Consider the following 12886-nt stretch of genomic DNA (forward strand, 5'->3'; position numbering starts at 1 on the left):
ATATTTCATGTCATAGGTTCGGCTGTTGGCCTTGAATTAATATTTTGAGATGGGACAAAACTAATCTTCTTTCACATAAATAAATGCAATATAATTAATAGTCAATTACTATACTATACACGTATAGCGATATTATTTGAGGTAATCATGGGCATGTGACAAACTAATTTAATTCCTTGTAGTTATCATAAGAAATTAATTTTGAATCATGGGATACAGAATATATTCCTCTAAGACAGTCATCAAAATAAATCTACGGTATTTGAGAGTAGCATGTGCCGGGCATCTGTATAACATAGATTCTCGTTCTTAAATTTTAATTCCTCACTTGAAAAGTCCAACTTGAGTTTTGATTAGTTTAATTTTATTATTGATAAATACTATCAGAAAATAATTAGAGGAGCATGATTCAATTGATCATCAATCAGTAGCAAATTTTATAATGTTGGCTATAACTTAAGTATTCCATGCAAATGTTTATGATGAGTATACAACTATAAATACCTGGCTGTCATGATCATCAAAACTTGTCCGAATTAAAATTTAATTAAATCCCTTTTATCGAATAATTATACTATAAAACTAAGTTTGTTTTGTTGACATAAATAAGTTTCTAGTGTAGCTATAAAAGTGGCGAGAAAATTACTTTAAGTGGGCTGATTCGAATTATATGTACTGTATACTATTCTTACATCTTTTAATTCACCTTGTTAAAATTTCGGGATCCACCATATAATAAATACGAAAAGTTGCATAATGATAGAAGGCTACTTGTCAGTTTTGGTATTTACCAATGAAAGCGAAGTAATTTTTTTCTTGATTATTCTTTTATTGTATTTTTGTGTGGAAACAAGAGAAAAATCAATGAAAACCCTACTAGAAAATTCAAGATTTCAAGCCAATCTGTTGACTTGAAATTTGATTCCCTTTGATTGGCGATCTTTACATTACACCATTGAAACTAGATAGGGTGACAGAAAAAACAGTGATAGAGACTAGGATGACAATGACAATGACATAAATAAGTTTCAAAATTGAATTATCAATTTTGAATCGAATTATTCTATTTGAATAGTCGTAAATTTAAAAAGTTAAAATGTATGGAGTACATATAGTGACCCACTTACCGTAAATCCTAAATTCTTCTATGATTAAAAAAAAGAAGTAAAAGTTTCACTAGGTATTCTTTTTGGATACCTCCATTTAATTTGTATCCATTTTTTTAACCTGTATTCAATTTTACAAACACTAGACAAAACACATGTTGCCTCCCCCGACCCTATCCAAAGTGAGTTTAAATAAAATAAGTATTGCTGAAAAAGTCTTAAATATTGACAAATCACCATTGTTGCAAAATGAATATGTTAGATTTGTTGTCGTTTTGACAAATTGATGATAGAGGCTTGTTCTTTATAATATTTGGAACTTATGTTTCAACTTTGAGCTCATTTGAAGTAATTTGAATTGTTGAAATTTGAATAACAAGTTGTTTCTGGACCTTGTTCACTTGGAACTTTAGGCATAGACGCCTAAAGCCCTAAACTTTAGTCATATGAGTTTGATGGTCAGGAAAAGTACCTGAACTTCAATCAAAAATAGATGAATTTCAAGTGTATATATATGAGCATTAACCTCAGCCACATATGACTGAAGTTCAAACTTCAGACGCCACATATATGAAGTTGTTCCGAAGTGAGTAGACTTATAAAATTTATAATTTATCGTATAATTTAGATAGCGGCTAACTCAACTATCTGAAATTATCTAATAAAGTCATGATGTTTCCGTTTGTAACAAAAAAATCATTTAACTATGCCTATATCACCTATAAGGTCACTCAACCGGCCAAATACCTATTTTACCCTCTAAATTATCAACCTTTGTTATTTTTTACTTTTTCAATATAATTTTATCTTTTTAATATATAGTGTGGACTTACATATAGAACAAATAAATCTTATTTATAAATTAAAAGTAAAAAATAATTTCTAAATATATATATGTTGGAATAAAAATAATTGAGCATAATAAAAAAACAAATTAGAATAATTGATTCGTGTCATTAATTGTGATAACAACAAGGAAAACTAAAAATGTATTTACATAATTGAAAAATGAAAGAGAATAAAAGGATTTTAAAACATATATTCAATGCATGTAATTCAAAAAAAAAAAAACTAAAATAGAGGTATATTTTATAATATATATTACATATGCTTGCTTCACTTTTTTACTTAGAAATAAGATTTATTTGTTCTATAGTTAAGTCCATAATATAGGTAAAAGAGAAAAAAAAAATCATAATGCTAAAACAGTAAAAGCCAGCACAAATTGATAATTTAGAGGGTAAAATAGGTATTTGGCTAGTTAGTAACCTTCCGAGTGATATATATATATATATATATATATATATATATATATATATACACATATATAATTAAACCACAAAAAATATGACTTTACTAGATAATTTCGAACAGTTAAATGACCTTATAAGTAATGGACTCGCCCAAATTGACACAGTAAGTTTTGATTCTCTTCTTTTTTTCGTTTTTTCTAACCAAAAAAATTTAGGGATATTTCTTTGTTTTTCTTCTCAAAAGGACAGTTCACATAGCATTACTTATAGGATACAGCCATTTCCGATTGGTGTGAAAAATATTTGTCATGAAAACATAACGAATTAATGTGTTTGTCCCTTATACCTTTGGAATACGCCTATTGTCAAAAAATTTGTCCTGAAAACACAACGATTTAATGTGTTTCGTCCCTTGTACCTTTGGAATCAGGCCGTTTGTGATCATTATGGTGCACGTAAGACGCATTTATTGCAAGTGAAAATATATTTTAAGACTTTCTATCGTGATAGTCACGTCGACTAGAAAGGTTATACTAGCTGATGCAACTAAAAATGTAAAGTCTTTTTCTTCTTTTTAAGACTATTTTACTACTCATACAGTTATACCTCTTTTGGAAGAATTTCTTCCTTTTGGTTTACGATATTACATTTACTTTTCATTTTGATTTTTTGTAATGATTTTAAATGAATATCGTTAATGTAAAATAAAAAATATGATTTGACAATTCGCCCTTACTAATCTACTGATTTGTTTAGTAAATTTTATAAATACCCTTTTAAATGAATTGACAGAAGATTTATTCTTATAGTATCAGATAATTCAATAACAAACACAAAATCTATAAGCTCGATACATGGCTTCTAATTGTTACAAAAAAAAAAAAAAGGAGATAAACATAATTTGGCAAACTACAAGAGATTAGTATTACGAAGAGAAATGTAAGGGATGGTTTTTGAAATTAATCCATTACATTTAGTATGTTTTATTACGCTGACTAGCTATTTAGCGTGTCATGTCATATGTGACAAAAAATCAAAAAGCGATTTTGTGTGATAAACTTGAAAGTTAAAGTTGAATAACTTTTATTCGATAAAATACAAATAAATTGAATAATAAACTCAAGGTTGGATGATCACTGATGGAATTTACCCCAGCTAACAAAAAAGAAATAAATGTAATCGTGTCCTTCATAAAATTAGGTTAATATATAAAAGCAATAGGCAATCTGAAATAAACTTTGAAGAAAAATATCTGAAACATAACTCTAAGAAGTTATTGTAATAATAAAAATATTAACACAATAATAATAATAATAAAAATAAATACGTGTTGGCATGCATACCAGACTAGTTCTCTACTTCACATGATGAAGAAGCTCGAGGCAGAGATCAAGGAGGAAGACATTCACTGCATCGGACATAAGGCGTGCACACACCTGATACACATATACATACATATGTGTATGTATTATATGACAAAGTGATTTTTAATATTATTTAATTAAGACTAAAGTTACAGGAGGTCTCCTAAACTTGTTCGCATACTTGTTCCTATTGAACACTTACATCGATTCATAAAGTTCATTTATTAATTAGGCATTTTTACTTTTCTTCAAAATATTTAATTGTTGTATTTTGCTACATGACATATGTAAGAAATAAATATACTTAAAATATATATATTTAAAAAAATGATACACCTAAAATCAACTCGTGAAAACCATATATTTAGACTTTTTTTTTTTCATCTCTTCTTCTTCATTCTCTTTTTGCCACCACTTCCTCCACCAGCCCCCACCACCGAGGCCGCCACCATGCATCCTTCTCCTTCCTCTTTTTTTTTTTCTCATTTTTTTAATCATTATTTTGGGTCTAATAAATGCCACATGCATGTCTTCAGTTTATTGCGTAATTTGCCATGTCATTGGGGGTGTATTACATATTTGTTGGTTAATTGTAAAGAGAATGTCTAATATATATACATGTTTTAAGTAGTACAAATATTCAATAGGAACAAATCTTAAATAAAATGTCAAATGGATGATACGAACAAATTTAAAGAGCAGCTTATGAAACAACCTAACTATTTAAATTAATTAGCACGACCTTAATTGGTCTATGATAGCGCTATCTTTGTGTTGTAATACTGGTTCTAAGACCATATTAATTATCGACACTCGTAAGTAAATAACTAAGGACCTTGGATATTTAAAAAGAATAAGTGCTGTTGTACATCCAAGTACGAACTTGGAAGAATAAAGATTGGAAAAAATGGAGATAAGCCAGCTTAATTGGTATATTTAGAACTGCTATAATTTATGGTCAGCATAACTTGCACATAAACCTTCCTTAAATTGCTTTATTTTGCTCAAAGATGCATGGATATTTTTCTCTTGCACTTCTCACAGATGGAATTGTAGGTAGTGACCGACCTTTGTTTATGGGTGAAAGTAACAGTCCTAGTTATGTACTCATTGCACACGGAATTGGAGTTATCCGTACTAGGTTTTATGGTTGAATATGTATGTAACAGTCAATTTTTGTTAGTGATACAGTATATCATTCGGTGATCCAAATTCAATCAATTTCAAGCTTTATACTTTCTGTCCCCACTTGCAATCAACTAGTATTACAGCTTGGAGCATGAAAGTGGCTTTTACACTAGTTGTTCGAGGCCATCTTGTCTTCTGACAAGTGGCTTATGTGGGCTCAGAGGCTATGTTCACATTCAGCATTCTTTCAAAGTTAGTACGTACGTAGTACTTTATTTTTGAGACCCCCCTCATTGCTAATTACTCTCTCCTTTCTTTTCTCAAGGGAAAGAATGCTAAAAATATCCTAGGACTATTCGAATAGAATGATATAGCCCTTCTTTTTTGTTTTTGAACCAAAAATGTCTTTATTGTTAGTTAAATAGCTTAAAATATCCTCCACATAAATCAAGTAGATCAGAAGCATCATCTCCTCTGACGGTTGTTTCAGAATAAGGGAAGACGTACACATAAATCAAGTATATCAGAAGCATCATCTCCACTTACGGTTGCTCCAGAATAAGGGAAGACGTACTAAATTACCTATGAACCGGCTAAATATAATCTCATTGAACGAGTTCATTCATAGAGCATATCCTTTGTTAACCCAAAGCTTAAATTTAATACCTAGGGCTACTATTCAGTTAATTCTTCTCCATTAAATCATGATTTCATTCTCTTAATAAGCCCAAAGGCACATTTCGTAAATATACGCGATGGAGGAGTTGAGATACTACATTATTAAGAAATCTTCCACTCTTGACGTTCTTGGTGATTCTTGAGAAATGAAATTAAAGAGTGAAAATAGTAGAGAAGATGATGACAGTAATGAGAGATGAATGGAACATCAATGTTCTTTATGTTGGTTGAATTATATATGTAGAAGAAGATATGTAATGGTGCATCGGTTGGGTTGTTTTTTCTTGAGAGAGTCCGAGTAAGTTGTATGTATAAATTTGTTTATCAAATTGGGGATCGTTTTGGTCAAGAGAGTATTGGGCAAAATGTGAGTCCAACTGGTTCTTTATGTAGTAAAGTCAAAAGTGTAGTGAAGAAATTGTGCACATGTGTAGTTGTCATCAAAATTATTTTCGGCCACCGGTTGCAAAATTGATTTATTTGCTATATAGCTGCCAATTTTTTTGTTACAGTGGTACATTCGTACGATTATCCCTGACGAATTTTATATAAAAAAGAATAACCTTGTCCGTCCACTTTGTTTGGCACTATTTTATTTTGACAATTTAAAATAAAACGACGTCATTCTATGTTTAAAAACTATTCAATCTATACATTCTTATTTTATCCTTATTATGAGCTTCACTTGAGAGTTGACATCTTTACACACATTTGATTCACTTTATATGCCACCATTATTATTGAAGAGTTAAAAAAAAAAATTTAAAAAAACAACTTTCTTATGATATAAGAATATTTTAAATTAATAAAGGGTCATATTTATAGTATTTTTGCGTAATTTCTAATTATGTAAATTAAATTTAGAAATATTAAAAATGAAGTTTCCTTGAAGTTTCCCTTTCCTATCCGAATCACGTAGTACAATTTATATGTGCATTGAAAACATTCACATGATTTTTAATCTCTCTCATCCAATCAAGTGGCGCCAAGCAAAGGCTGCCCAATAAATAGCCACCGTCATCATGCGCTTTAATCAATAAAGAAAAAGAAAAAAAGTCAAATAAATACATTTATTTTAAACATCACGGAAAAATAAGTAAAAATAGCATCACCGCCCACTTTGTTAATAAGTGAAAATAATATCAACTCCCAGGCAAAAATAGGTAGTTTGACTAAATTATTTTTGACTAAATAGGTATTGAGATTTGATCACTTATTACTTAATAAGGGCAGATCTGAAAAAATAAAGTTAATTTTTTCTTAATTTGGTAAGTGAACATTCTTTTCTAATAAAAGAATAAAGGTTAAGTGGACACTCTTTTTTAACCGGAGGGAGTAGCATCTATCTAACATTTCTTAGCAGAAGAAATTGCAGCTCTAATGGTGCAGATTTTTTTATTTTTTTTTCATCCTAATGGTGCAGATGCATGATACACGTTTTGCCACTTTGATTCCTAGATTCTCAATATTCTCAACACCCTTGAGTTTTTTCTTTGCATAAATGAATTAAGTGTAAACAAGTTTGAGGATATTTGCTTCTTGAGTTTTGCCCTTAGTCTTCAGTGGAATTTGGTATGTTCAACCACTGGAGAAATCTGCTCCATTATACTCCTACTATTCTAAAGTCTCAAATTCCACAATAAAATTCGAGGAAAATAATTAGTCTTAATTATATGAACTAAACATAGTTATTCCTTAAATTCTTTTAATTTACTTGTCCTTAATTAATGACTTGTCATACTACTTAAAAAAACTACTCCTGTTTATTAAGATTTTTTAAAATTAAATTAGCCTCATTAATTATGCCTCAGAAATCTCAGTTTGACTGCCAGTACTAGTGTACTTGTCGCTTTGCGAGGTCGTAAAAGAAATTCTTTATAAATATTTTTTACCGAAAGATATTTCAAGTTAAATATGAAACAACCCACTTAAACTGGTATATATACTTGAATTGAAAAAAAAAAATATATAAAATTAAAAATTAAAAAATAAGGAGAAAGAGGGAAAATGGTAACTTAATAATCTAGGAAAAATGGTTATCCGCCTTTTTATCTTCTTCTCCTAAGAACTCTCCGTTAGCACTTTATTTCTTTCCACAAATTGTTAACACTTATTTTCTTAAGATTAAATATGCAATCTGATTAAAACGGTATTGATATTAGTAATTTGAAAGAGTGTCAAGGTGAATATTGTATACCTCATCAGTCGAATGTTTATAAAGGTAGACTAATAGAACAGAAATTCTATGGAGTGATTCAAGCAAAAAAATCACTAGAATGATATCTCTAGTAAAAGAGCAAATGACTCTATCAAACATAATACACATACGGAACATATAAGCTCCGGCACTTCAGATAAAGCAAGTGAAATTCTAAAAGATTAATTCTCCAAAGTGAACAACTTTAAAGGGGGAAAATAAAAAACATAAAAAAAAAAAAAAAAAAAAAACTATAACACCATGTAAAAGTAAGAAATTTACCTAAAAAGATAAAAGGGCATAATACAAAACAATAGTAAGCACAAGTACAATGGGAAAGAGAATAAAAGTAAGGGCATAATAAGAAAGAGAAATAAAATATATGGTAGAGTACTTAATTATATAATTAGGATAAAGGGTAAAATAAAACTATGATATAGTAAGTAAGGCCATAAATCATAATGGAAAATAGAAATACGAATTCACGCAATCGCACTAATTGGTTGTTATATAAAATGGGTATTTTCATCATTCACAATAGAATACAATAAAATAAAATCTTAAGTAACAGTCGAAACATATATTATACCCAAAATAACAACACAGTAAGTAACAATTGCCCGAACAATCTATAAAAGATGAAGTAGGGAATTGAATGGGGAGGAATTATTTCTTTTTCTCATTCAGTTAGTTTCCAACAAAGAAATATTGTGTTGAGCATGTCAAATCAAAGATATCTAATATATAAAAAATAAAAAATTAAAAAATTAAAAAAAAAAAAAAAAACAAAAAAAAAAAAACATAAACATTCCATTCATACACTCTAGGTAGTCCTTTAAAAACTTCATACCTGGAGCAAATTTGATTCAAAACTCTCCTCATGTTTTAGTACCAGAAATGCGACATTTTTTTGTTCAACAAAACTTGAAAATAAAAAGATACCAATCACAATAGAAGTAATCACTCTTAATAATATATTAAGACTAATAAATACTATTCTTAATTAATAGAACTTTAAGACAAATGAATACAATTTTCGATGTCGAAACGTGGGAGTACTGGTCCATTAGCTTGGAATACAAAAACGTACAAACTGAAAGACTAAGCTAATTAACATCACATTTAATGTAATTAATAGATTTAATTAAATGAGTGACTTTGAGTTTTTTTAACATAGCACATAAATGGAAAAAAAGAAGAAAATGTCAAAAAAGAAAATGAGAAAAAGGAAATATGAAAACGAGAAAGATCAAATACGCTTTTATATTATATAGATATAAATTTTATGTAGTACTTCATTTGATCCATATTAAGTGATGCTTTTAGCTTGGATGCACCCCTTACGAAATTTACTCACTCCTAATAAGTTAGAAGTATTTTTACTAACTTACATTTAATTAATTAAATACTCCCTCCATCCCATTTTAAATGTTGTTTAAGATTTTTTCATGCCTAAGTAAAACAATAAATGCAAGGCATAATTTACTAAGTTACCCCTGTTTATTAGATGCTTTTTGAGAATTACGAAATATTAAAAAGATACCTTTTTTAATGTTAAGGGGGTTGTACGGTATGCGGGATGAGATAAGTAATGATATCCCATGGGTTGGAATATTCCATGAAATTATTTTATCGCACCTGTTATATGGATAGCAATCTCACCATTTTAGTACAACTAGTCAGGTAAAATAATCCCGGGTTTAGCTAATACCCCAAATCAAACATGGGATAAAGTTAATCTCACAATTTATCCAGACTTATTATCCTTATCCCACGTACCAAATGACCTCTAAGGGTATAGTTGAAATTACTTGCCGACTTTAATCTTGAATATCTAAAGTGACAATTATTTTGGGACAAATTGTTTGAGCTAAAGTGACTGTTAAAATGGGCGGAGGGAGTAGTATCTATTTAAATAGTCTTTTGGTTAAGGAAAAACACATTTTTCTAAAGAAGGGTAAATTTGAAGGAAAAATAATTATTACATTTTTAATTATGTGAAACATCACTTATTTTAGATTAAAATAAAAAGTAAAAAACATCAGTTAATATGGGCCAGAGAGAATAATTACTTTATTGTAAGGATAATATTGAAATAAAATAATAAATTCTCTTGATTCGCTAAAATTGACAAGTGAAAAAGGAAAATCTATTTAATTTTAGTGTAAGAGACAAGTGAAAAAAAGGAGAGAGTATAATTTGTCAACCTGAAAAATAAGGGGACAAGTAACTTGACTGTGTCTGACGATACAATTTATTGAAGTTTCACTTGTGAATTTTAAAACTGAAATAAATTGAGAACCATGACGTCTCATGTTTAAATTTCAATATAGATAAAAAAAAATACTAGGTGCTTTCTTCCCATTTGTAATCTTGGTGGACAGAGTTACATGGTACCTATTGCTAACAGGAGGAGGCAGACATCTCGGGAAATTGGCTGAGGTGCTCTCAGGCTAATCCGAACATCATGATTATGTAAAAAAAAAATATTAAAACTTCAAGAATCATGACGGTGACTATTTTCTCCAACTAGTAAATTGTCCCACGCTTTGCATAGCTTGATTTAAAACAATCAAATATAATTAGTTGAAACATCTACATATATTTTGGGATGCTTCTTATTAATCTAAAACTCCTTTGAAATTCCATAAAATGAGTATATAAAAACAAATATATCAGACAATACGAAAAAATAGTATAAGTGAAAAATATACATGAATGAACAAACTAAAACAGAAAAAGGAAATCCAAAAGAAGAATCAATGGTATAAAATAGTTGCAAACTTGCAAATAATTACTTAGTTGGCCAATCCAAATGATTTTCACACATATTAACATTTCTTTTGCTTCATAATGTTAACGAAATTGTTATTAAATCTTAATTTCTTGTGTTTATTCTTTGACATCCCTTCTCATCCCCGTCTCTCTCTCTTTCTCTACCCCCTATGGACCCTCTCATTTTGTGCAATTCTCTTATGATTTCTATAAATATTCATAAGATTTTTCGAAAAAGTGAATCGCAATACTTATTAGGTTATTCACGAAGTATTGCATTTTTTAATTTAGTATTAGTCATCGTTCTCATGCTTTAGCTGAAGAAGGAGAAGTGTGTCGAAATTGTTTCAAAGGTTTTACAAAGCGCGCAAACATTAATATACATATTAATTAAAAATAAAAACAAATAGTTAGAAATAGAAAAAGAAAATTTTGAAAAATCTTTATGTGGTATCCATCTTAGTACATTGGTTAAAAATTAGTTGTTGAAGGAAAAAGATGAAAGCAAAAGATAATCTATAAGTTGAAAATTAGTTGTTGAAGGAAAAATCTTTATGTGGTGTCCATCTTAGTACATTAGTTGTTGAAGGAAAAAGATGAAAGCAAAAGATAATCTATCTTTTTTCTTTTATCTTTTGATGGCATGATTTTAATGTTGTGCTTCAAATAAAATGGGAAAATAGTGTGTAAAAGTCTAAAAAAGTTCATCAGTCAAATTTGACAAATTACCATCTAAAAAAGTTCATTAGACAAATTTGACAAACTATCATTTACCAAAAAAATCTCATTTCCATATTACATTGATATAGCTACTCCACTGACATTACAGAAAGGAAATATATTTAAGCAAATTTTTTTTTCAAAAGGATTAGTCCTGCTGATCATAACAAAATTAGGGCAGATCATAAAGAAATATGTAACAACTACAATCAAATAGATATATGTCAATTAAAGAACTTTAAACGGAGCTACTTACAAAGCTACTTGAGTCTTTCAACTCCTTGAGTAATTAGTTGTCAATATTGTTCTATAAATACATGTTCGTCTATATAAATGTTGATTTAGACCAACCCGATAGAAATGACGGAGAACACAATCATACAATGCATTTTCGACAGTAAGATGGAATACATACACTTGATAGAATAGAAGAAATGCTGGTTTTGCTGGGAATCCATGATGCCTTAGAACCTGCAACACAAAATAGGAGAAATTGGCATTGCTCGGTCACATTTGCTAATTCTAATCATAATTTAACCTAAAAAAAACCCTAAATTTGTACTCAGAAGAAAATATACTAGTATATAACTACATAGATGGGACAAAAGATTTGCTTGGCAAGTAGTTATGCACTAATCAACTTATGTTCGTTGGAGTTATAGTGATGGGTTTAAAGGTTACATTTGAGGCAGTAAATAGTGGGAGTTTAATACGCAAGTAAATACTACAAGTGAGAGAGAGAAAAAACAGTTCATAATGGTAATCTAAAACGCAAGTAAATACTACAAAATGGCTCATAAAAATGTTAATTAGGAAGAAATTAATAAGTAACTTTGAACTTTTTAATACATTAATATTTATAGCACATAAATGGGAAAATAGAGAAAATTTCAAAAAAATGAGAAAAAGGATAAATAGGAATGGAGGTCGTATAAGTCTTGGTGTCACGTATCACCTTATCTATCTTTTTTATATTATAGAGTTAAACCTCTCTATAACAATATCATCGCAAAAAAAAAATTTTTTGGTTGTTATAGAGAATTACTGTTATACACCTATAACAGCATTTGCCATTAAAATAGTAGTTGGCTGTTATAGGCAAAAAGATGCATAATATCTATTTATTTTTTAGTTTTAATGTCATAAAAAATAACAAATTATTTAAATTTTAAATCTCAAAGATATGAATACTTCACTAACTAAACATTAAAGAAGTTAATACAATTTTAATATATCCCTAACTGAATGTATAAAGTTTTAAGCTATAAGGCACACATTTTAAACCTACAGTACTTGAAAATTAAACTCTTTTTAGATTGATGGAAGAATTTCATAATTATAGCTTGTTTCGTAGAATCCAATCTCTTAGTGTGATATAACGATAACGCTTAATTCTGAAGATTTGCGTTCAAACTTTCAAAGAAACAGTATCAATTGCTTTCCTTGAAAGAGAATCTAAAGTTGAACCGTTGAATCTTCTAATCGGTTCAAAATGTGATAGGTGAGGTTATAGTCACAAGATTTTCATTGTCGTCTTCGGTTTCCATATTCTCTTGTTCTATTTTTATAAAGATGATTGATTATTATATTACCAAAAAAAGTAGATAGCATTATATGGAGGGTAATTTTATAAAGAGCGTCTTTGTTATAAATTGGTTATTCTTT

This window comes from Lycium ferocissimum, chromosome 10 (genome assembly GCF_029784015.1).
Source record: "Lycium ferocissimum isolate CSIRO_LF1 chromosome 10, AGI_CSIRO_Lferr_CH_V1, whole genome shotgun sequence".
NCBI classification, from domain to species: Eukaryota; Viridiplantae; Streptophyta; class Magnoliopsida; order Solanales; family Solanaceae; genus Lycium; species Lycium ferocissimum.